The sequence below is a fragment of the Globicephala melas genome, chromosome 3 (assembly GCF_963455315.2).
Source record: "Globicephala melas chromosome 3, mGloMel1.2, whole genome shotgun sequence".
Lineage (NCBI taxonomy): Eukaryota > Metazoa > Chordata > Mammalia > Artiodactyla > Delphinidae > Globicephala > Globicephala melas.
In genome coordinates, this window is record NC_083316.1 from 105,419,412 (window position 1) to 105,446,972 (window position 27,561).

Below are 27,561 nucleotides of genomic sequence, written 5' to 3' on the forward strand. Positions count from 1 at the left end.
GTATATATAAGAGAATAATTATAGAAGAATATAAATCTTTCACAATAATAACTAAATAATCTAAAGAGAACATAACAGCAGAAGCTATAAAACAGTTTTTTCCATTCTTGGATCTCGGTCCTGACAGTCACAGCATGCTTGTTAAAAAAATACTTCCTGTCCTCATTCAAACAGTTTATTAAATGCTCTTCAATTAACTTTCACAAATGTTCCTTACTATATCATCACCCCCAGTTTTCACATACCTCCTATCTGTATGCATTCATGAAACATATATCATACTTGGCAGTGAAAGTCAAGTGATGTATCCATTGTTGGACTGGTCTTCAGCAGAGCATTCAACACCCTGCACAGATTGCTGCCTGCCATAGCTATAGACAATTCTCTGAGTTTATGTGACATCACAGAGGAAATAATCTACTGGGCAATCAGCAGCGGTATTTTTATAAATGATGACACCAGTTATTCTGGGCAGGTCAAGCCAATGAAGTAGCCTAGTGCTTCAGTGATTGATTTCAGTGTGTGGGTCAAAAATCTTACTTACCAGAGGTTGTTCTAGAGCATGTGAACTTATTACCACTATTTAACTTTATCGCCCCTATCAGTCGAGACTTATGTGATTGCAAATGTCAGGAACACAAATTAAACTTGCTTAAACAAAAAAGAGGATACATAGACTTCTGTAATAAACATCTGAGGCACGACTAGTTCTAGATGCTTGAATAATGTCAGTGGGAGCCAGGACTCTGTCTCTTGTCTTCCAGCCCTGCTTTCCTCCACAGTGAGTTCATTCTTAGGCATGTTCTTTCCCTTGCTAGATTGAGAAGGACACCAGTGGTTCCACACTTACACTGTACACTCTTTGCAACCCCAGTGGGATAAGAACTCTTAGAGCAATCTCACCTAAGTTCTGCAGTTCACTGTCTTGGAATTTTTTGAATGAATCATTGTGATTGGGTGATGTCAAGTTGTGGATGGGCATGCTTGGTTCATACGGGCACCAGTAGAGCCTTGAGTAAGGTCAGCTGCACCCAAGTCATATAGCCTGAGAGCCAAAATGGAAGATTACCCAAACAAAATTGGAATAGTATTGCTAAGAATAGGACTACCTGACAGAAACAGACAAAAAAATAGCTGTTCACTACAAACAGAAATGCTAAAAACTTGATCTCAAATTTGGTCTTATGTGACCAAATTATAAACCAATAGTTTTTAAAAGAAATAAAATCCAAAGAAACAGAAACTTCTATTGAAAACTGTTTTGTATGAGGATGTAATATACAGCATAGGAATATGGTCAATAATATTGTAATAACTTTGTATAGGGACACATAGTTACTAGACTTATCCTGGAGATCATTTCATAATACATGCAAGTGTCAAATCACTACGTAGTACATCTGAAACTAACACAATATTGTACATCAACTATATTTCAATTAAGAAATAGAGTAGCAGAATCCTCACAAAAAAAGGAGCAAAAAACATAAATAAACAATGCCAACAAAAAAGAAACCTGTTTTGTTCTAAGGAGACAGCTAGTTATTAATATCAAATGTAAATGAGTGAATTTCATCATGATAAACAGTAGCTATGATAGCTAGAATAATGACCCCCACCTAAATGCCCTCATCCTAAACCCTGGAACCTGTGAATATGTTACCTTACGTAGAAAAAGAGACTTTGCAAATGAATTTAATGTTAAGGACCCTGAGATGGGGAGAGCATCCCGGATTATTCAAGTGGACCTAATGTGATCGCAGGAGTCCTTAAAAGTGGAGAACCTTGCCTGGCTGTGGTCAGAAGCTGTGATCATGAGTGAAGGGAGAAATGCAACATTATTGCTTTGAAGGTAGAGACAGAGGAAGGAAACCAGGATCCAAGGAATGTGGGCAGACTGTGGAAAATGGAAAAAGCAAGAAATGGATCTAAAGCATCCAGAAGGAATGTAGCCCTGCCATCATCTTGATTTTAGCCTGGTGAGATTTATGGTGGACTTCTGACCTACAGAATTGTAAGAGAGTAAATGCATGTTGTTTAAGCTGCATTTGTGGTAATTCATTAGAGCAGCAATAGAAAACTAATGTAGCAGCTATTTTGGCACTATCTTACATCGTGTGGTCTCAATTCTCAGGACATGATCAGTTCAGACCATTTGGAACAGCTCAGACCAAAGAACCTCATTTTGGCAGAGACATTTAATGCTCACTGAATACAGATGTATCACTCCTGGCCTCTGTGCAGTTAGGTAGGGTCAATATCATTTTCTCTTGTCAATGGATTATGAGCTTAAGTAACATCTGTAAAGTCCCAGACAGATACAACAAAATGCCCCTGCACACCTTCACCCCAGCTCTTTTGTTCTCTGCCTGGGAGAACTGCAAGGCTCGTGCTGCGATGGTGGTGTCACAAGACGCAAACATCCTGGATCCCTGAGACTCTGCTGGGGAGGAGCTGCCTGCAGAACCACTGGACTTAACAGATTTTGTATGAGTGAAAGATAAATTTTTATATTTCAGACTACTGAAATTTCCAGGTTTAATTGTTTCTGTAGCCTAACAAAGTCTATCCTGACTAGTGCACTTGCTTAGAATAAGACTATCCCAAGAGGCAAAGAATCCAAGCAATCAAGTTTAACAAAGAAACTACTTTCTAACCCTCTCTTATTAACCTATTAAATTATATCTTCTATGCCTCAATTTCCCTGTACATGCAATTGAGAGATATGTAATTTTATATAGCACTTGAGGAAAGATTCAATATTATATAAATGACTATTCCTTTCATTTCTGCTCTTTATATCATACAGTGATGAATTTTAATTTAGAAAATAAAAACAAGTTTTGCATTTTATTAATAAATAATTTTTCAGTTTTCTGCCATGAACAGGTGATAATGCAGATATTATGCTTTCATGTCAAGCTTATATGATAGAAATGTAGTTCTATGATGAAAATTGTACTTTTCTATCAATATTTCACATTTAAGACATTTGCCAAGATATTAATGAACCTTAGTAAAACAGTCTTCTTATGGCCATCAAAAGGTACAAGAGACAAGGAAAAGTAAACTCACAGTCTGTAAACCTTTCCTTAGAGAACTGGAATGCAAAAAAGTAAACCAAAGCATAGTCTATTTTAAATAGAGTAATGACATAATATTTTCCATCTAATCATCCAAGGTGATAATAACAGCTCGAGTAGAGCTACAGATTGCCCAATTTCTCTTCTCCATTTGATGGAAGAGAAAACTGAGGACCACAAAAATTAAATAATTTATTTCACTAGCCAATGGGAGAGGCAGAATATGTGAGAGCAAATATAAGTGTAGGTAGAAAGCAGCTATTTTGCTAGGGGCGAGCTAGATTTTCATGATCAAAAATACCATCTATTTATTGTGGCAAAATATACAAAACACAAAATTCACCATTTTAACCATTTTCATATGTACAGTTTGGTGGCATTACATACTTTCACACTGTTATACAACCATCATCACCACTGTCTATCTCCAGAACTTTCCCCTCATCCCAAACTGAAACTCTGTACCCACTAAACAATAACTCCTCTCCTCTAGCCCTCAGTAACAACTATTCTATTTTCTGTCCCTACAAATTTGACTAATTTAAGTACCTCCTACAATGCAATCACACAATATTTGTTCTTTTGTGCCTGGCTTATTTCACTAAGCATAATACTGTATCTTCAAGATTCATCCATATCATAGCATGTTATCAATTTCCTTCATTTTTAAAACTGAGTAATATTCCATTGTATGTATACACCACATTTTGTTTAGCCATTCATCTGTCCATAGACATTAGGGTTGTTTCCTCATTTTGGCTATTTGGTAATTTAATGTTTCACTTTTTGAGGAATTGCCATAGTGTTTTGCACAGAAACTGCACCATCTTCCATTCTCACTAGGCAATGTGCAAAGGTTCCAATTTCTCCCTCCATACCCTTGCCAACATTCGGTGTAATAGTTTCTCAGATTTTAGGGGTGTTTCTTCTTTGATTTCATAATAGCCATCCTAAGGGATGTAGTAGTTTTGGAAAAAATCACATCGTTTTACTACTGAGAAGCCCTACCACTGCCTTTTTATTTTAATGTGCCATCCCTTTTGAATTTGGAAATGTCTGAACTACGACTTACAAGAGGAATCATACCAAGAACAAAGTCCAACTAGCCCACAAGTTTGCAGTCATTTTAATCCTTTTAAAGCAACACAAAAAAATAAATAAAAATAATTCATTTAAGGGCAAATTTTTTTCAAATTTTCTCCTTTAGAACAAATTGAAGTATTTTACCTAACTTGAGACCTCAGATTTAGATTATTAATTTATCCCAAGAAATTTACATTGAAAAAAAATTTTGCATATTATAATTTTTTAGCCATTATAATTCATTGTATCACAGTATTTTTAGGTATATGACAAAACCTTTTAACTATTTACTTTCTTAAGAGACTGATACAGATAGATGTTAAAGTCTGACAACTATTTCACTTTTTTACCTTAAACTGACTTTATCTTAATCAGCTATTTCAAGTAATTAAAAATTTTACCTCAATTTTATTTCAAGAGGTTTTAAGTTTCCATTAAGTATACCGCCAGCAGCTGAAACTAGTAGACACAACATGAACAATGAAATCACCAAGAATCTTTGGTATGGTGGTGACACTTCTCTAAATGGCACAACCAAGAAAATTTTTAAGAATTCTTAGCCCTTTCATAATCAGTTGAATTAATATAAAGTGACAAGCCTGATATTTGATTCAGTAACCCTCAGCATTCTGCCTTTCTAGACACAATAGGAACGGTGTAAAACTCTGCAGACAGGGTAATCGGGTTGTAATAAATAGGAAGTATAGTTGTGAAGGAGTGCAGATTATTGTCTACTCAAGGTTGGTGCTTTCTCAGAAGAGAATCACAACTCAGAGTGGTTTAATGCCATAATTTTGCTCTCCTTTAGAAGAGTCACACCACAGGATGCCTCATCTTATATAGACGCTGACTGTCCATATCTCACAGCTTATTCAGCTCTGGGACACACGACTTTATGGTTCTTTCCCAGGATGGATGATTATTTTGAGGAGGGACATACTCAAAACATACTAACAGTCTAAGCCTAGTCATTTCCCCGGTCATGTAACTTAACAGCGCTTTAACTTGGGCCAAACCAGTTTCTCCATTAAAAACTTAAGAGATGTTTTTACCATGAACTAAATGAAATAAAGTTTATAATGAAGAGTTTTCTTAATCTTAATATTTATAGAAGTATAATGGAATATTATTCTTAAAACTACATTACCAGTCATTCTTGTCCCATCTTTCACTTTCCCAAAACACAATACAAACTTCAACTAAATTAGGTCAGAAATAAATTTCAGCATCACTTCTTCCTGATAAAATATAGGTGCATTAGTGCTATCATATCACTTTCTCAATGAAAACTTAGAACTATCACATCAGTTTCTGATCTGAATTTTTGTAGTGGTAGAAAAATAATGTTTTGAAACACCCTCTGATATAATTTCTAACCTCAGCAATTTAGTTTTATTTTTATTTCTCCCATGAATTTCCTTTTGCCATTAAGTATAGGCTTTGAGACTGAGGGTTACTCCTCAGGATAGGGCAGAGTAGCAATTATATAGTACAAAGAATAATTGTTTAACTTTGGCATTCAAACTGAGATTTCTAAGTTCTATAGGGAGATAATAGTTCTGAAAATCAGGCTTTGATAAGGAAGAATAATAATTTTTTCAGACTCTCAAAATCATATTTTTTATAGGTTGAATCACATGAAATTTCTAATATTTAACCATTTTTTACCTACAAAAGTGGAAATTTATTATTATTCAACCTATAGTATATATCAAAAACCCAACCTTGGAGAAGTGGCCCTAGATTGCGTTATAGAGAAGGAAGGGAGATCATGCAATTTGATGCAAAACAAAAACAAAAACAAAACCTAATTCCTTAATATTGCTGGGAGGAGGAGACAAAGAAGAAAAAGAGAGAAAAGGTCTGTCAAGACAGAGACAAGGTCAAACCTCTGGGAGGAAGCAATGGGCAGTGGTATAAACACCCAGTTAAACTGTGGGCTAATTCACCACTTTACCACATAGAGCCTGAGGAGTTTGCCCTTCAAAATAGCCCATGCTGGCTGGCCAGAAGTAGGAGCACTTCTGGTTCCCAGGTGTCACACATACGTACCATCAAGGAGATATGCAAGTCAGTGTGTGTCCTAGGGTAGAGGGTAGGGGCAAAAGCTGAGACCTGAAGAGGTCTAGGGTTGGGACAAGGAGATGGCATGAAAACCTAGAGAAGATGGGCTATGTCAGAAACCAGGGCCTTCCGTGTGCAGTTCCAGAGCAACATCTAAAAAGCAGGTGAAAACAGCCAGAGCTCAACAGACACCAATCAGCAAAGAACACAGGCAAACCTTGGGACAGTACTGACCACAGGGGACCACACAAGTACCAGGCATCTTTCTGCCAAACCCTAGCAGTATGGTGTATGAACTTCTTAATGAACTTATCATGGAAAATTATAGGAGAAGGTGGGTGAAAAGACCCCAGAGCTGACTAACCTAAATCCGGTTGGGATTGAGAAGTTACTGTTTTAAACTGCAAGGATGTAGTCACCCTATGTGGGCAAGTTCAAGTTCACCTTTCCCCCCAGCTACCAAGAGAAAAAAGGAGACCAATAAAAAGAAGTCAGTTAAATTTTGAGGTATGCCACACTAGATTTGGATAAACATGTTCTTTGAAATGGATTGCATTTAGGAAACATTTTTTTTCTATTTTTAACATTTGCAACTTTAAAATTTGCTACCTAATTTGCAGTCTTTTGTGCCCTTAGTATATGATGGTCCCAATCTCAACAGCTATAAAACTGTAATGTTAAACAATTTGTCCATTGTTGCTGGCTAGTTAATGAAAGAATTAGAAGCAGCACTCCTATTTTCTGACACCTGGTCTCTTTCTAATAAAGAGAAGGTTTTTGTTTAAGTTTTAGTTGTAAAGTACCTAAGACAGTGATGCACTGAAATTTACTGAACTGGTAAATGACATCTTTTATTTTTTTAAGTTTTCTGGTCAAGATAGAGAAATAGAAAAGTTCAAAACCTGATAGAATGGTTTATATGTACTTTTTTACTTCTCAGAGAAGACCAGAATCGCAATTCAACTCTAAGATGTTTTTTATTGCCTCTCCTATGAAAAAGCATCAATATTAGGATCCAAATGCAGTATTTTCAAAATGTGTTCATTTTAATTTGGCACAGTTTCCTCATTTCCTCTGTGTCTGCCAAGTCAAGCGCCTGCATGAAAGAGACATGTCAAACTTAGACAAACCAGAGGGAGTGCCTATAAGAAGATGAAAATAATCAGAATGCGTTACAAAGAAAAGTTGATCTTCCTGAGTCTCCAAAGCTTCAAAGTGATCTCAGGTCTGCATCTTCTGCCTGAGGTTACGGGCTAGATAGACCCTTCCTGTCTTGTTTGTACATCTGCAAAATGATATGTGCCTTTATGGCTTTCCAGGTGATGTATTACAAAATCCTCTAACTGCCTTTAAACTGGGTCACTGTGTAGTGGATCCCCAGAAACCCTTGGCATGCTCACTAAATAGAAAATGCAAAAGTTCAACAGGCAAGAATGGGTGGCAGCACTTTATACAGGCTTCCTAAATAATCACAAAGAACTCATGCTCAAATGAAACCAATGCTCTACACTTCTCAGGTTTGATGGTTAGTGTATCCATCTTTATTAGAGAGTGATCGATGTAGAATGAGGTAATATAAAAGGAAACTTCCAGCTGTGCTTCTGAATGGTTGGGTGTGTGATAGGGAAATCCAGACAATAATAAACCCCCAGGGTTGTGCTAGTCATTGTTCAGAACTGAATAAATATGCCGTTTAAATAGTTGTATGCAGGACCTCCAACCATTCCCATTGTTTTCCCATTTGCATTAAACCTGGGGGGTTCTTTCCCCATGCAGGAGCCATAAGAAAGGTGGTATCCAATAGTAAACGGTGGACCACTGACTGTCCAGATCAGAGTATTTCACATGACCCCATGCACAGGCTAATAGCAGTATTCTGCCAAAGTTTGACCCATAGGGAATAGACCTTTGAGGTTGTTTAAAAGTGGCAGGCTGTGAGAGAGAAGCCTATTTCTTTTCTCGGAGTCTAATTTAGCTGGAAAATGGAGACAGGCAGAATGTGAGTTTCCTGTAGCTTCCTGCATTATGTAATTTTATTAGACACAAACAAACTTGCTCTCAGTGACTTATTAGTCAACTGGAATATTTATTTTTATGTAAAATGTGACCTTTAAGCTGTATATGGCGCATCATCCACTAAGAACACAAAATAGCTCCCAGCAATGTCCCTCCACAGTCAGTCCAATCATCAGATCCAAGAGCAGAGATCACTTTCTTAAATTTCACAAGGCATACCCTGAGACCGACAGCACTGCCAAGAGTCCCAACATTGTGGAGCACCACTGTGGGCCACGTAATGGTGCAAACCCTGGAGATCAGAAACCAGGTGACACCCTGCCTCAGTCCCCAAGGAGTTCACAGGCCAGAGGAGGGGTCAGAGATTTAGACGGGCAAATACTAACAATAATCCACAGTGTGCTGATGGCTGTCGAAAACCTGCTGCTACTGTATAAATTTGGGAGGTCCTCGTGATTCTGGACGTGTTACTGCTTACTTATAGTCGAAATGGACCCTAAAACGATACCCTCTCCTATAACTTGATCACGGGGAACTAAAACAGAACATAATGTATTCCTCTCAGTCAGTTGGTGTGCTCCATAATTTATATGTATTTATTGATAGAAATAGAGATATAGAGGGAGCATTTTTTTCTTCACGGTCCACAGAAGGGATGTGACAACATACAGTAAAACTGAGAAAGAGGGAGGGAATGAATACCACAGTTCCCTATTTTTACCTTATTTCAAGCCCTTCACCCGTTAGTTTAAGACCTATACCCACTTAGTTACACACCCACCACCTCAACCTCTCACCAAAAAAAAGTTTTTGTCAGCAAACAATATCCAGCAGGAAATGTCACTGACCTGAGACGGTGTCTTCAGGCTGTTCTTCCAGGAGCCCCCTTTCAAAGCATAAATTGCACACCCTCATTAACAGCATACAACAATGGCTTATAAAGCTGTTTTCCTGTTATCTCCAGCGTGAACATGTTCCTGGGTCTAGGAAAAAGAGAAGTGATATTTTACTGTTTTCTTTTTCTTAATTGAAGTATAGTTGATTTACAATGTTGTGTTAATTTCTGCTGTATAGCAAAGTGATTCAGTTATACATATATATACATTCTTTTCAAAATTCTTTTCCATTATGGTTTATCACAGGATATTGAATACAGTTCCCTGTGCTGTACAGTAGGACCCTGTTGTTAACTTTTTAAGTGTGGTGGTTAAAGGTTATACCAAAGGGCTTTTGAAACTTAAGTATCCCAGGAAGCCAAGGGCTTCTGCCTTTACAGAAACCAGGGGAGAAAACTAGCTCCTAGGTAATGAAATCTTCTTGAAAGGGATGCGGGCAGTCAGTCTCTTGTCTTAAATGGGTTCCTTTTGGTGATAAGGAAGTATTCCTTGGAGCCATCATATCTGAGACACCCAGGATTGCTCGGAGGAGGGACTCTCCACTCTCTGTTTAGATTTTTGTATGCAACTGAAATTTCTGCTATAGTTTTTCCTCTTCTGTTCAGCTCTCAATGAGCTCCAGATGCTTTCAGTGGGACTTCCTAAGGTTTGCTACGTGCTACCCTGTAACCAGGTTTACCTTCTACTACAGAAGAACCACAGCCAGCTGCAGATTGCCCCACCTGTTGACACCCTGTTACTTAGGTCAAGGTAGTCTTTTAGATTTAACACTGATTTAACACTGTGCTCTGCTTGTAGCCCTGATCAATACCAGGTTCCATCATCAAAAGTTAAACAGTCCAAACGCTCTCTCACGCTGTATTGATAGCTAGCCATGGTTGTTTAGCAGCAGAGGGAGTGTTCTGTTTTACACATGAACTTTCTAAGGACTGCATGATGCAAGGACAAGATCAGTGTTTTTAGAGTCAAACAGATATAAACTTGAATCCCATTCAGTAATTTTCTTCTGTGACCTGGGGTAGTTCTGCAAAAGCGGATATTATGGTGCCTATGCTACTGATCAAGAAAACGAAGCCCAAAGAAGTTAAAGTAGGACACACAATGAGTAAATGGCCCAGGGAGAATTCAAATGCAGATGCCTCTTTACCATATTTCCTTTGGGTCTCCGCCTCATTGGGGCATGAATGTTCCACTTGTTTGGATTAATATCTTTATAAACCTGCATTTGCCTCTTTACTGTTGGCCTCCTTAGTAACGAAGTAGTTCTACATCTTGAGGCCTCCTTGACCACAAAAGGGAAAGAAAACATCATGAGTGCACTGGAAAAGAGGTTTTCAGGTTCACTTCTAGCTAGACTGCTGCTTTCTGTTAGTAATGTGAGGGGGGGGGGCAGATTTTTAAACCCAGCTGTAGTTATTGTGGTTAAATCTGATGTGGAGATTAAGTCTATTTTGGAGAATTTTAAAACACATGACTTCAGACTCCCTGGAGAAAGAGAGGAAGGAGCCTTAGAAGAATTTTCTCCTGGACAACTCTGGAGATCTTAAGAGCTGTTAACAAGGATAGGCCTTTTAGATTGGGATCTGCTCTCAACTTTCTGGGACAAAACCAGACAAAATTGCCTAAAGACTAGACAGTTCTTCCAACCAGTGGCTCACTCATAATAGTACATGTGCTGGAGGGCAAAATGGAGTTAAGAGGCTTGGCAGGACACATCCTTCATGACTGCTTGACTTGATCCCAGGTGGAGGAAAATGGAAAAGGCAACCAGGAAAGGGGCTGAGAGGACATATACCCACACCCAAAAATTTGAGTTTGTTTTGACCTCTATCTGATGGTGTGTATGTATGAATGTGGATAGAGAATGGGAAAGAGGGGTAAGAAATTAAAATAATTGGAGGAGGGATAGAATTACGTATCTTGATAAATGTTCCCAAACCAAAATAACTGCTCCTTGGAAATTATAGCAGATATAATAAGTAGGAGGGAAGATTGATCTGGTGATAATGAATATCATGGAGGAAACGAGTTTCACATTTTTTCAGATCTGGAGAGCTGATTGGTCCAAGATGTTTATAATTGGAGAAACTCACATCCTCACTTAATAAATCTTGCCTTACAGAGCCAGAGATGGAAATTTCTTCTACTCTCTCTGTCCTCACTAGTACAGCTCTATAATTTCTTATCTGAAACTTGGGGGCCAAATATGTTTCAGAATGCAGAAATTTTCAAATCTGAAAGGTAATTCCAACAGGGGTGGGGATAATATTCGTACTCAAATATATTAATATTTACACTGAATGGGATGTATAAATACTATAAATAGCTTCCTATCAGTTCAGATCAGATTTTGATGCCAGGTGAATTCAGATCAGGTCAGATGAGATTCTACCACCAGGTGAGCTAGGAAAAACTTTCATTTTCCAGAGCTTTTAGGATTTTGGAAATAGAGCTATGGGATTGTGAAACTGTACAAATGAAAACTTCTACTTGACCATTCTGCTAAATAGAAACATCAAGTGATTTACAGGAAGATGGTGAACTTTGATTTGGGGAATGTGGTTAGAAACAGTAGGTAGACATTAATAATGATAGTTAACATTTCTTGCACATGTGCCAGGCATTATTCTAAGATTTCAACATGAATTAACCCACATAAGTCTCTTATAATTCTATGAGATACTGTGTTGATGTACTGACAGGCCTAGTTACAAATGAAGAAACTGAAGCACAGAAAGTTTAAGTAACCCTGCACAGCACACAGAGCAAATGATCAGAGGCGCCCTAATTTGAACACAGATTGCTCCCTTCCCTGAATGTTTGTACTACAGTTTTATATTCTACACAAAGAAGACAGTTCTTATATATCATTCTATTCACATTCCTCTCACCTGTAGGAAACTAAGGGGTGTATTTTACATTTAAAGTTACTATAATATTTCTCAAGATGCTTGCTTTCATCCTGAAATGTCTTTTGTATTAGGGCATTTGTAATTCTTTATCTTGAAACTGAGTCAATTAACAGATTACTGACACAAACAAGTTTACTGTGAGTAATGTAAGAGGAATTGAGCAATTACATTTTTCCTTGAAGGTAGAGACGGATTTCTAGTCACTGTTTTATCCCTAAGGCCTATCTTAGAGGTTTGTGTCTAATAGGTACTTTGCTAGATGAATCAATGAGTTCAAATCTCCAAAGCCCCCCAAACCAGATGAATCCCACTCAAAAATGATAACTTGTGTTATTCCATTTATTTACATTTTTCTCTTCATTGATGTTAATTCATTATAATTTTAATGTGATCAAAACTTTATGTTGATTGGTTTTTATATAAAAGTATAGCATTAATGGATGGGAGGTAAACCACTTTGCATTTGGTCGAATGTAGATATTATTTTAGCTGGGCTCCACTGACTCCTGGCCACGCTGATACGTATACGTATTTACAGTGTACATATGCACATGGAATGTGTGACACATCCAGATAGCATCAGGCCTCACACAAGCAGCACTTGGGAAATGGTTCTGCCTATCCAGTTTCACCGCTCCAAATACTGGATTGCTACAGTCAGGTGCTTCCACCTGGTTTCCATGCCTGTCTCTGACAATATCTGAAGAGTTCCTTGACTCAGAACTTTGTAAAGATGAAAAGATTGGGAGTGCCAGAAACCATCCTATAAGCCATACTATATACAGTTTTCTAAATTTACCTTGAGCAAACTGTTCAGTTTCTCCTATTAATTTTCAATCCTATTCATTAAGGAATTTGTGGATGAAAAAACAATTCCTTCCTGGCCCTGGCCATATTTTGCACCATTGCTATGGCTCCACAGGATTCTCCTATGTCTTGCACTGTTCTAGCTTCAGACTTAAATGGTAGAATCACTTTTTTCAGGGCTTCTGTACTCACACAGAGAATTCTCAGTCTGTCTATCTGCAGTTGTTCAAAGTTCTCTCTCAAAGCACAAAGTTTATTTCATTGAGGTTCTATAGCAGATTCTACTCTGCTACTGTATAGGACAGTGCTGGGACTTTAGAGAGTCACTTTTTTCCAAAGCATCCTCTGCAAAATTACCCATAACTCCTCATTCTTATAGCTTTTCCTCTGCTATGGTGCCATGCTAGATCTCCCTCTCTCCTTCCTTCCCTCCCTTTGTCCCTCTGTACTTCTATCTATTCTGTACTGCAGGGGCCAGATGGGCTATCTTGACAGAGAGTGCAGCTTTCAGGTGGGGTAAGTCCAGACAAAGGACTCCCCATTGAATAGTAGTCATTTACCCTATTTCTTTCTGTTTCACATTATCTACTTCTTCTCTGGATATTCTTGGACCACACAGACATGTGCGTACACGTGCAGAGATACACACGCCTGCACTCCTATACCATCCCTGCCGCAAGATGATAATTTGAAGATTTAAGCTGTCCTATTGGCTTTACAAACATTTATTAAACCAGCCACTAACACAGAATCATTTTTAAGAGCTTATTTTTCAATTTTAATTGAAATTCTTCCTTGGCAACTTTCTTATTTCCCCCGTATGGGAGACTCAGATTCATATGTAAATATGTAACTTTGTGGTTTATCATCAATAGGGTTCATAAATTCCAGGAAGCTGAAAAAAACTAAAGAAGTATTACCCAAGTTATTTCTGCTCACCCTTTGGCTGTTTCTCTATAAGAAAAGATTGACAAGTAGTTTGGGGGGCTACTAATTAAGGAGGGAGATACTAAATAAGCCGTTCACTCCTACCATTCATCTGCCAAAGAAGATTGAGTCATAATCACCATCGTCGCCTCCAATTTCATGCAACAAGATCTGACACTTACCATGTACCCACTACCGAGGAATATAGATGTAGAATGGGCTGTTGTACCAGGTTTAAGAAACTTAAACACCAACTTGTAAACTAACAACACATTAAGTCCCCAAATAGTTTAGAATATATGCCCAGAAGTCCAAAGTCCCTAATACAATCATAGAATCCTAGAGTCAGGAAAGTTTTTCATTGATTATATAGGCTGACATTTTTGTTTTATAAATGAAGAGTCTGACACACAGAGAGGCTGATTTGTCCAAGATTTTAGGAAATTATTGCAGTGGCCACCCAAGTAGTGTAGGCCCTGAGCCCTCCCTCCCTCCCCGTGCATCTTTTGGGAGCTGCCCTCTCTTTCCATGCTGAATCATAAAATTCACTTTTTGGCTCTTACACACTATTAATTTATCCAAGGGTATATTTTAGAATGTACGAATATATATTTTTTCTAGTCTGTGATGTATATAGTAGACATTTCAGAAATGCTGACATTCCTGGCATTAAACATCACTGTGTGCTAAAAAGTACATGCCACTAAAAAGATTTCTTCTTATTTATTTAGATTTTAAAAGTCTCTTCAAATGATAAACAAATATCAAAGCCAAATATGGGTTTTTTTGGGGGGAGGGGTATTTTTATTTATTACTTGTTTGTTTATTTATTTATACTATTGGAGTACAGTTGCTTTACAATATCGTGTTAGTTTCTGCTGTACAGCAAAGTGAATCAGTTATACATATACACATATCCCCTCTTTTTTAGATTGCTTTCCCATTTAGGTCACCACAGAGCACTGAGTTCCCTGTGCTGTACAGCAGGCTCTCATTAGTTCTCTAGTTTATACATAGTAGAGTATACATGTCAACCCCAGTCTCCCGTTCCTCCCACTGCCCCCCCCTCAACCTTGGTAACCATAAGTTTGTTCTCTACTTCTGTGACTATTTCTGTCCAAGCCAAATGCGAACCTAAACTAATTCTGCCTGAGTTCTTTAGCCAAAAAATAATTAACTCAATTTCCCCAATATCAAAATGTCACCATGCATAACTTCTTCATCTTTTTCAAAACCAATAAATTCCATCCAAAACAACCAGTTTCTTATTCTGCTAGAATTTTAATACCGGTGTGGCTATTACTAGATGTTTCCTATAAATCTGATTTTTATGATTTGCTTTATTTTAAGCTGTCTTCCAGACAATGATTATTTAATTTATTGGAACTCTTGCTAGGGAAATAGCTGCAATATGAAACTCATAATAATTGGGAAAGGTCTTTATTTTTTCATTATTCATTCATTCATTTGCTGGTCTGCCTCACTTCCTTCCACTTCTGTCAGAAAATCACTGTCATAAATTGTGTTGCTTTAAATGCATTACAATGTTATAAGCTTAAAAGTCAATTGTATAGCCCACCCACTGGTTCAGAGATGAGATTTTTGTAATTAAATATGAGCCAGTAAGGGATATTTGCTGAGGCTTATGGGAAAGAAAATCCTCCTACTTTTCTGTGTTGATACAGGTAGACGCTCTCTTTGACATTAGACAGAAGGAGGTTTATCCCTGGAAGACAGTGGCAATCATCTGGCTACCAGGATACTACCAGGCTTAGGAAGAAGCTGACATTATAAAGAAAAAGCAGAGAGGCCAAAAGATCTCCAGTTACATTCCTGGGACTACTAGTTTAAGTCTTGCCTGAAACTAGTCCTATCTCAATACATTCCTTCTATTACGTAAGCCAGTTAGAGTTGGGCTTTCAGGTTTTTTGCAACAAAAATAGTACTGAATGCCACACTACTATTGGCATTTTGTATAACAATTTTATTCACTATGGCAGACACTATTAGTCACCTACACACACCAAAAACAAAACAAAACAAAACAAAAATGCTATTCTTCCTTCTTAATGGAATCCCAGTTTTATTAGTAATTAGGTAGATAATGTGTTTCAAAGGTCCTCCCCACCCACCCTAAAATGTTAAGGTTTATTAGTCTTAACCAATAATGGGGATTCTATTTCTGCATCAAGGGCTGCTTTAGGAATGTGATATGATCATAGACAAAGACACGTAAGGTAAATCTGCAGCGGGCATCATGGAAGATTTCCGAACTCTTAAAAAGACAAGACTTTCCTTTGTCTTCCAACTTTTAGACAATGCCCTGTAAAGAACAGCCACCTTGCAAATAGGAGGGAGAAACAAGAGAATCTAGGAGAAGCCAACCTGGCTTCTGTGAGCCACCGAATGAGCTAACTTTGGAATTCCCCAGACTTCACTGCAATAATAAACTCCCCATTGTCTAAGTTGCTGCGAGTCACATGTCCTGTTATTCCAAGCTGAAATCACCCTGACTGATATATTCACAGACGATATTGATTCTTTGAAGCTAATCTCAAGTAAAAATCACCTTACACGATTGACTAAACCCAATCTGAGTCTTTAGAAAAACAGAAACGTTTACAATTTTAGGCACACTTTCTCATTTGAAGGTTCACTTTAAGTGGTTTAAAGAATAGAAGTTACCAAATAATACATAATACAGATTAACTTTAAATAATTTCTATATCTTAAACCAGAGACAAAATGAGAACTTGGCCTGCTGAAAATGAACGTGTCACTAAGCATTTGTTTATCCAGGTGGTTAGAACCTAGAGACACTGGGAGGGTCATCTTGGAAAGTGGCCAGAACAAATGCCCACAAGTCTTAATGGTAATCCTGCTGCCAATTCCTAGGATTCCTGTTATCTTAGCATTTTTCTGATCAGAAATTAATAATAGATGAAAACAAAAAAGAATGAGACACCTGGCTTGTTATTTTATTCTTGTAAAGCCAGGAATATTCCATAATCAATTGAGAAGTGCTCAGAAAATGACCCCTATGGATATGTTGTGACCCCAGACCAGGAGGATATGCTAATGGGCCAAGGCTTGCATGGATTTACATGAATACCTGACAGCAGAGGGGGAGTGGAGTGATGAAATTGCAAAGTGGCCTGCATATTTCAGATCTGGTCCTATATAAGGATTCTAGTGGCATCAGTCATAATAACAGAAACAAAACATAAAGATTTACTCTGCTTTGTTATGATTGCTAAACAAGTGCTTAGTAAAATGACATAAAGTAAGTGCTCTATAAATGTTCATTCTTTCCCCACTTCCCTTCCCCTCACCCCTTTTCCTTCTCTTACAAGTATGGAGGAAGGGGCTACGGAAAAAAGAAAAAAGTGAAACCATAGTTATGGAAGTTCTTTGACATCTCTAAAAACTATAAATATTATTTTTCCAAAGTTTATGTACAATACATCCAAAATATATACAAAATTTTCTAGTATCAGGATGGAAGCATTTTGCTAAGTGTTTCACTAGTCTCCTAGACAATTTTTTGTGCTTCTCTAAAGTGCCTTGGACTTAAGCCCAACCTGAAAATAACTCCTTTACCATTAGCTTTGATCATGTTCTCAAGGCATATAATTTACATGACAGCATAGGTGACTAATGAGAAAACATCTATGAATTTGCACGAAATATCAGAAGATTTCCTAAATAAAGAACAGCTTGTTTGAGTTCCCTCTTGGGGAATTTCTCCAACGCTTTTGAATTATCTTTTGTAATTTCAAGATGAAATTACATCTTGAAATTTCAAAAAAATAAAATCAAGCTGATAAAATTGGAATGGCATTCCACTGGGAGGTGGAATTGAAAGAATCATGCTCCACAGGCTGTCCTCAGGAACAGGGCATTTTTATGCTGCCAGTTTAACTTAACAGAGGCACGTCTGGTCCCCACCCATCCCTGAGTCAGGTACCGTTAACTGTTAATAACTTACTATTGTCTAATTTCTGTGAAATTTAAACTAACACCAATTGCACAAAATAAAAGTGAAAGAAAAAGTTAATAAAAATAAAGGTAGGTACAATTACTTGTATAGGAGGTAAGACTGATAAGCAGTATTTGTTTCTGTTATTCCTCTCAAGTGTACAAGGGCCTCCCTCCTTTGATATTTTCTTACCCATTTCAATTCTACTATTGCTTCTTATACACTTAAACCACTTTTATGGTTCGTTCCCTAAAACGCACTTTTCACTTGGTCTCTTCTTAATTGGACCCCATAGATTCCAGCAATAAATGTCCAAGTGCTCAGGTGTACCACTCTAAAGCCCCTATGTATCACCTGATAAGCTGTCCCCAGCCGCTTGTTAGTTCCTTTTGGCCATAAAGGACTAAACCTGAGGGGCAAATAGTGGAGTTTGGAAAAGTCCTTGATAAAATAGTACCTCACAGAGATATAAAAAATAATTTTTGAATAAGAATTACAAGGCCACAGAGGTGAAAGATGTTGCAGGAGCATCTTGCCTGACCTCATGGGCATGGAGACAATTAGACAGAGTTAAGCAATCTTTAGAGGTTTGAATCTACAGGACTTTGTGACAAGATGGATGGAAGAGGATGGGAGTAAAGGAGAAATCTAAAGTAACTCTCAGGTTTCTGTCCTTAGCAAGTAGATGCATGGTGATGCCATTTTACTCAGCTAGGAAGGAGATCAGTTTTGTACGTTAGATACTGAGTTCAGCTGGGGACATATTTTATCTGAGATGTTTATGAGATATCTCAAGAGAGGAGTCTAAGGTCCAGAGCTCATGGGTGACCTAGCGTTGGTCATTTGGGCATCGTTCACACAAACAGATTACAACCATGGCCACAGGAGTAAATGAAATTATCTATAGAGAGAAAGAAGAAAGTTTAAGACCAGGAATGTAAGGATCTCCCTGCAGTAATTGCTCTGAGGAGAAGCCCACAAAATGAGACCAAAGGAGTATTCAGAAAGTTTGGAGGAAAACAGAGCGTCATATTATAGAAGTCAAGTGAAGAGTGCTTTAAGGGGGGCTGTCAACAGTGGCAAGTGTTCAGAGGTCATTCAAGATGAACACTGAAGCAAGTCCACTGGATTCAGTGACATTAGTAACTTCAGCAAATCCTAGCTTAGTAATGTCATTAAAAGCAAAAGCTAGAGTGCTTTTAATGCGTTAACGTGAGGCAGGTATGCGGAAAGGGAGTCACAGTATAGACAACCTTTCCAAGAAATGTATCTGTGAAGGGGGTAATACAGTCGTAGAGCAACAGCTGAAGAGGCTTCAAGTAGTAAAAAGATTTTATTTCCTTTCTAAGATGGTAGCAACTGAGTTACATTTAAATGCTAATCGCTTGGAGCCAGTAAAAAGTTAACATTGACAAGGAAGGGGGACTAACAATGGCATACAATTCCATAGGATACGGGAGAATCCAGACCTCTATCCATTTGGGAACCTTGAGCTTCCCTTAGTTGAAATCCAAGTCCCCTGGCTAAGCAGCTTCTGGGCCTCCGATAATGCATAGATTTTTCTCATTACTCACCAGATATCACCTGGGGTGGAGGAGGATAAGGAATTGGATCAGAAATTGAGGGTGATCAGATACAAAGGATGGGAGATTCTTGCCAAAGTAACTTAGCAGGAGTCTTACTACAACTGGACTCTTGAGGACAAGGCTCAAGGGTGACGTCTAGTCAAGAAAATGGCCCAGAGGAGCCTGACTAAAGTTTGGTCAAGGAGAGAGTCTTTGCCACTGTAGTATTTTTTTTGCAATTTGTTACACCTTATGCATAGATTCCTTAACTCCACTCAAGAAGTACTGAGTCCAGACCTAGCACTGTATCTAGGGGACTGGAAAAATTCAATGGTGGCATCACAGTCATCCCAGGGCTAATCAATCTAAAGGAAGAAAATGAGGGGCAAGGTGAGAGGGAAGAAAGAGAGCTGTGTGTTGTGAAGCAGAGCTGAACAAGTCGCTCAAAATTTTGCATAGGAAAATGATTGCACCCAAGGGTCCTGTCGTCACAGACATGTAATGGCAGTGTCAAGTCACTGACGCTAAAATGACTTCTGCCTCCTCTCCACAAACCCCGTTCCCCTACATAGTTTACACAAGCAAAGTCCTGGTCAACAAAAATGACGACTCCTTTAGCCCATCTTTCTCCACAGCTAATTTTCATTAGCAAAAAATAACCTTGCCAATACTATTATTACTACAGCATCATTTTATTTCTCAATGCCATACAACACCAGAAACTGTATTATCTTTTGAAAATTAACACAAACAAAGTAAATTGGCATTCCTCATTTGATAAGGACTTAGGCTCATATAACCCCTGTGCACCCAAGAAGAAAAGCAGGGAAGTCTCACTGCTGGTCACTCTAGTGCAACACGTGGTTCAAATGATGGAAATCTTCCTTATTTTATTCCTCCAAGTGACTTTCAGTCCATATGGATTCACTTCAGAAGAATCCATATGGATTCCACTTCAGATAAGCATAGAAATGGTCCTTCATCTATTGTCTCTTCCTTTTCTTCCTTTCTCCCAAACTCCTGGGTCTCCCGTTCCCTTGAATTTTCTGTTTCCCTACCAGGAGCCATATTTACCTTTCAGCCTCTGGCCAGGCTGTCCGTCATTGTGTTCATCCATTATTATCTTCTGAGGAGCCAGACCTATGGGAGGGGACTTCAGGTCTGCTCATAGGAAGAGGTGAGAGAGATTCCAAAACACCTTTCTTCTGCTTAGGTTGATTTCCTCTTGGCATAACTCAGGTGCACTGTTATGCTGACAATGCTCATGTGTCTTATCAAAGAACCCCTCTGTAGAACAGTCTGCTGTGATCTGAGACCCTGAAGTGGGTGGGAAGGAACCATGCACCAAAAGGGAGTGATGGAGTAAGTTAACTTATGCTGTCCTACCCTCACCCTAGTAAAACCTTTGCCCTACTGGTGTAGGTAGGAGGTGGAACACAGCATTACATTCTGCCCACCCAGCAATTTCTGGCCACTGGGTGTTCCCCCTCCATCCTGTCCCAGCCTATATTCATTTTGTGGCACCATCTTTGAGACGTCCTCACTTGCTTTCCCATACAAATAACTCTCCTTCACCTCCCAAGCTAGAGCCAAGGTATTCACATGTCTTTCTGCGACAATGTTCTTATCAGTTTTCTTGGACATGTCACGACTCCAGCAAGCTCCAAGAAGAAAACCCTGGATTCATATCTGCAGAGGGGATTCACTTGCTCCCTATATGGCCATGGTGGCTGTTAAACACTTATGGAAGCTGGGGGTCGCCATGCTTCCACTCCAAGGTTTGATCTCTCCCTTCCCTTCCCTTCCCTTCCCTTCCCTTCCTCTGAGTCACTCCTCATGGGAAGGAAAAGAGAGACTCCTCTCCACATCAGCTTTTGAGGAAATGGATCCATCCACGCCCTGGGAAACAGAAGCAAAAACAAAAACTCCCAAACACTCACCATTTTCTCTGGGTATTCTGGAGATAATTTAGCCACGTTAGAACTGGCAAGATGAGATTTAAGACAATTAGAGGAGGAGCAGGGCTGTGAGGACCACGGATGCATTGGGTCAGCTAGTTACATTTGCAGGCAGAGCCCTTTCGGGTAAACAGGGAGCGACACAAAGAGCACATCAGATGTGACCTCTCTCCTCTAGCTGTGTGCACAGCAGCCTTGTCAAGAAGGGGCTTGCCTAGGGGACTCCTGGGCCTGCCTCTTAGGATTTCACCAAAAGCTTTGTTCGCCATGTCTACTGTAGGGCAGCAGAAATTCAAGTGCGAAAACCAGCTGATCATCAGAATTACCCAGGGAGCTTCATAAAAATATAGATTCCCAGACATCCTCCTAGATTCACCTGAGCAGAATTTCAGCAGTGAGGCCCTGGATTCTCCATATTGACAGGGCTTGCCAAGTGCCAACTTGGAAAACCATTTTTTTTAAAAACATTTTTATTGCCAAGGTAAACCCACATATACCAAAATCTGTTTTCAGAATTTACCTTTTCAAAAGGGAGAAGACTGAGAATGAGAATGGTTATCCCAGGTTTTAGATTAATATATAATGTATTTATAGTAAGAGGAGAAATCTTATGGACATATATATATACATATATCAAATATATACAAAAAACTAAAAATGTGGAAAGATTAGCGTCATTAGACTATGTTCAGTGATGATATGGTATTGCTATTATAATTTCCTTGTAATTTTTTGTATGTTTTAAATAGTCAAAGTAAAAATACACTTCCAAGTGAAGGTTACTCAGTATTATGGATTTGTCCTAATCCATTTAATCATTTCCGTAATGATGGATGCTGAGGTAGTATCTAGTTCGCAATTTAAACCCCCAGAGCTTTGGGGAAAAGCTCACTTTTATGAGCTCACATCATCAGGAAGTACAGCATCCCTTCATTTTCTACACAGTGAACTAATTTCAAGTTTGCCCTCTCATGATGCCAGGAGGGAAAGAAGTTCTAATATGTCCCTCAGAGATCTGTTCTTGCCTGAGTTAGGTTACAGTTTGTGGATTTTCCAGACTGTGGAGGATGTGGTGACTACAGAGAGAAGGTCATATTCGTCAGTAAAATACTTTTTTTCTGTAAGAATTCAGCAGACATGTCCACCACCTAGTGCCCATGGTGCTTCCAGAGGCAGTGGGGAGCTTGGAAACAGTCCTTCACTTAGTGGAGTACGGAAGATAACCACTGCCCACAAGAAAAACAACCTCCATGTTGGTTTCCGAGTGGTTTTTCCTTTCCCCTGCTTTAGTTTTGCCCCTGACAGGATGATTTCCTAATTCATTGTTCTTTAAGTTGCTCTGATCTGCATCAAAAAAAAAAAAGGCCTGGATCAGGTTCAGAATGCTATTTTCTTCCTTCTGAAGCCCAAGCCCTGGTGAGCTTTGCAGAGTGTTCAGAAGAGCCTGAAAATCCTGGAGGGTCCTCTTCCTGGGGATCAGGATTCAAAAAAGTTTGTACCTTTTACTGACAATCTGTGGATGGCAGGAGTTGACCTAAAGGCTTCTTGAGGTTTCTATATATTGCTGGTGCTGTTGGCTGAGGGCATGACTCTGTGTGCTGTGGCCAACAGTCTGCCTCAGTGGGTCCCTTTTTGAGGATCCCACTCTGCAATCAGAGCCTGGCAGCACTCATCCCACCACTGCAGAAAGTAAGGTATGTCCACCTGGCCCAGATCCTGTGGTGGTTGTTTTTTGTGCTCAGCTTGAGGCTGAGAATAGTCTTCCAACTGCAGTAGTCAGTCTGTTCTTGGTGATCCTGGCGTTCTTCTTGGTATTGGGGCCAGAAAGGATACTGAGTATCTGGGTCTCCTCCTATAGTCAGCAGTACTGGCACATAATTCCCAAGTGTTAGAGTAGAGGAGAGTTCTCTCCTCCCTGCACAGCCTGCATGGGCTGCATCATGACACTTTGTCCTTGGATCACACAAGGGACAGAGGATACGTGGGACGGGAGAAAGGTAGAAATGGTTGGTTCTTGCTGAAAGAACTGGAGGAAGGAAAATGATGAGATCTGCCTGGGAGAGTGCACAGGTCAATTTCGTGCTGCAGAGCTGTCAGACCAGGTCTCCCATTTGGGCCATCCACCAAGGAATTCACAGGCTCACTTCTGCTCTGCCCAGGGTCCAGAGACCTTGGGTCCTGAAACCACATTTGAATTCTCGATTCTGGAATGCCTGTTTGGCTAGTGTTTTCCTGTTTGCAGTATCAAGGAATTGGCTCCTCTTGAAGGCTTGAACTAGAATGTTTGATTGAGATCTTGGGACGGATGTCTGGTCTCGTGTGGCTTCTTTTGGTTAAGTATTCTTGAGTATAAGGCTGAGGCTGGTTTTGTCCATGGATTTGGTCTTCTCCTAGGGAGGAGCTGAACCCCAATTGTCTCTGTCTTGCTCTGTGGTTTTTAAACCAAATCTGAATTTTAAATTCTGGAATGCCAATTTCCTTGGCCATATGTTTCCTGTTTGCTTTTTCAGGGTAAGGGTCATGTTCAAGCCACGCTTGCAGGATATTCTTTTGACCCTAGTTGTAAATAATCTTGCCTTGCCAGGTTTCTTTTTGTAATAGTATGTCACTTGCAGTGCTGGTCAAATCCATCTTGGGAAGAGGTATCCAGATTCTAAAAAGATGAGTGGACAACTCGGAAAACCATTTTTATAGCTTATAGAATCTAAGCCACAGATCTGGAAGAGATCTACTCTAACTTTTCCACTTTTCTATTTAAAAAAAATTAAACTCGGAAAAGTTAATTGCAACGTTGTACAATCATAACAGCTTATTTTCTTTAAAAATTGCATTAGTGAAAAATTTTGTTTGAAGAAAAAATGTGCCTGGTGAAAAAACTGAGGGACCAGCCTAGTGATATACAAATTGAAACCTCTGGACTGATCATGGCCATGGTGATTTTGTATCATTTACGCACTTAACGTTCATTCATTTATTCACTTAACAAATGAATATCTACTATGGGCCAAGGCTGTTTTAGGAAAAGAGGATGCAGTAGTGAAGCTACTCTGCCCTCACCGAGCTTTTATCCTAGTGGAGAAGAGAGACTAGCGACAAGATAAAAATAAAATATAGAGTAGTCAGATGTAGCCTGTCAGTAAAACCAAAGTGGGGAACAGGGATTTGAAGTGTTCAGCAATGGGGGTTGGGTTGACATTTCAGACACGATGGCCAGGGAAGGCTTCATTATATGAAGGTGACTTTGGAGAGAAAAGACCTGAAGGAATTGAGGGAATTGGCCATGTGTAGATCAGGGGTACAATTATCAGGCAGAGGAAAGAGCAAATGCAAAGGCCCTGGGGTGGGAATATGCTGGGTCTGGTAGGAATAGCGAAGATGTTGGTGGGAATGTAGCAGGGTGAATGAGGAGAGGAGGGTGCATAGGAGGTGTGTCAGCAAGGCACAGGGGGGCCAGATCACACGGGTCGGTGTAAGCACTTGGGTTTTTAGTCTACATGAAATGAAAAACTATTGAAGAATTTTGGACAAGAGAGTGTTTACACCCAACCTATGTTTTAATGAAACCTCTCCGGGCAGAGTTGAAGGCAGACTGAAAGGGCAGTAGCAGAAGCAGTGTGGCCAGATATGAAGCTACTGCAGTACTTCAACTACATGTTCTGGGTGAGAGAGCATTAACCATCTCCATAAATGCTAAGCATGGATATCACAGTGTGTTTATGCTTCAGAGTGACAAAGGAAGGACACTGGGAATCTGCAGTTCCCTCGGCCTGCTTGGCTCCCACACATGTCTCACGGTGAGAGCATCCTGCCAGCACAGGAGTGACACTAGTGGTTAATGAGTAGTGCTTTTCATTCCACCTGGTACCCAAACACTAAACAAGTCCTCAAAGCATCCGTATCAGCAGACCCCACATGCTGGCTCTGGGGACTGGCGCAGGAACAGCGTCTGCTTGAGGCCAAGGAGCTTGAAGCAACAAGTACTTCCTACACAGTCTCTCTCACTCCTTGCTTTTCCTAAGTGTTTTTTTTTTTTTTTTTCATCAAGTGTTCTATAGGCTCTCTGATCCCTTTGCTCTCCGGAGCACTTCCCCATGTCATCAGGGCTACAGCCTTTCCATCAAGGTTTCAACTAAGTATGTTGTCCTTCCAAAGCACTTATTAAAACAGACAGATATTTTTAAGCTCTTAGGTATGGGACTGTTGGGCTGTTGCTAGGTGAAAATGTCTATTTGCTCCAGTCTACAATTGCACCTCAAACTTTTCCTCTAAAACACAATCCTGTTATAAGACAGGTCATCATTATGATATGGGGAGTTTTGTGATACATATCAAAACTTCCTAGCAAATATCAGACTGTTTTTTAATTATTTTAACTGACTAAACTTATTTGCCAGGTCAATCTGTTCTTATAATGCTACTTGGTTTTTTCCCAAGTCAACAAATTTGCCAACTTCAAATGTATTCTAAGTGTTCAAATAAAAACATTGATGGAGGAGGATACACAAGTCTGCAGGATGTAAGACAAACCTGATTTTCAAGAGGTAAAACATTTGTGCTACAAGAATGCAAAATGTAAGTGAATCATTTCACTGCAGAGAATTACCATTCTCAAATGTTCATTGCAACAGTCTAGAGAAGGAGAGAAAATTAGGAAGGTTTTTGTCATTTTGGATTTTATCCAAGTAACGAGAGGGATATATTTACAAGGAGGTGCCAATTTTCAAGTCCAAGTATGGTAACAGATGAAATTGTACTCCCTCGGTGGTTACTGTGAAATATACACAGCTTTCAAAACCAGCATGAAGGTGAGTCAGAGTGATGGGCATTTGAGCAGAGGAGGAAGCTGACATAGTCTTTTAGGCCAAACAGTAATCCTGGGTGCCTCTGAGGGGAGCGAGGTATTTAATCACTTCACCAGTGGGCGTCTTTCTTAAATACCTGGCAGCCTCAGCAGTCAGCTTGAAAGGCAGAGAGAAAAGTAAATGTCCACAGGTGAGTACCCAGTGGAGATGCTTGTTTAAGCTAAATCCTGTGTGTCCTCTAGGGCCTAACTCAGTGTTGCCTCTCCTACCCAACTGTGGAACTGTGACTGGAGCCAGCAGGCATCTGATTTATTCTCTATGTGCAGGGTCCCAGTTACCGAACTAATTATTGAATGAATGAATGAATGAATGAAAAAGATGACCATGAAGGATGCTTGAGATCTAACTGGGAAGAAGTGTGTTTCCCACTGTTAGAGGTATTGGAATCAGATGCTCGATCAGTGGTTCTTAGCGTTTCTCTGCTCAATGAACATTTTTGGGTGGTGATATCAGTAAAGGGATCAAAAGGGGAACACCCCTTTTTAGAAAGAAATATTTATAAAAATTTTAAAAAGCTTTCCAGCCATTTGTTGGCCACTTTTCACACTACACCTCTTTCCTCTGATTAGCTGTAAGTTGTACTCTGCTCTCCTCCAGTCTGTCCATGACAGCCTTCCACCTGTCAGATAGCTCTATAACAAAAGGCAGCTGCACTTGTGGCAAAATGCAAATTTCATTCTTTGATTACAATTGGCAGCTGACCCAGGAAGAGCTTGAGGGACACCAATGTCTGCAAGCCACTTAGAAAATCATCATTTAGGGATGCTGCAGAAATAATTCCTGTACAGGTGAGATCAGAGCACCCGCAAAGCACACATTCCAACTCTAAGTCCCTAAGCTTCTCAAAGTACAATTACCTCTGCTGTTGTCAATTTAGTCATTTTTGACATGACTCTCATGTGACCCTGTGCTAAGAGCATGAAGGTTTTGAGGGTATAAAGAATGGGAAGCTGCAAATGGCCAAAGGCATTTTGTCCTTCAAGGGTGACTTAGAAACCTGAACGTAGCCTGGCCCAGCTGGAAGAAGGCTCCTATTGTCTGTCCTCTTTCTAAACCTGCACAACTATCACCACCCCTTCTCCTGCCTCCTCTTTGCCGTGACCCTAAACCCGCAGTCTCATTCCTGCTTCCCACCTTTGTAAGGCAGAAAGAGGGGAAATCCTGAAAAATAATGTATGCTTGTAAAAACCTCTACAATAGTAGCAATTGTGATGACATCATACCCTGACTGTCGCTAGTCAGGTTTGTCCCCTCTGTCTGACAGAGAGAAGATTCTCTCTTGTCTCTGGGTCTCCTACTGCCTCTGGGTATAAGGTTAAACCTGAGATTATCTGGTCAGCAGACAGAATCCTCCACATCTCAGGCAGCCATGGCCTTGGCAAGACTATCTGAGCTTCTAGCAAAAGGCC

At 39.6% G+C, this 27,561-nt stretch overlaps 1 protein-coding gene and 1 pseudogene across 1 annotated transcript in view; one reads left to right on the forward strand and one right to left on the reverse strand.

Moving 5' to 3' along the window:
• CCDC192 (coiled-coil domain containing 192) overlaps positions 1 to 27,561 on the forward strand; it is a 171,766-nt gene that overhangs the window by 139,829 nt on the left and 4,376 nt on the right.
• On the reverse strand, positions 22,908 to 23,480 carry LOC132596964 (double homeobox protein B-like; annotated as a pseudogene).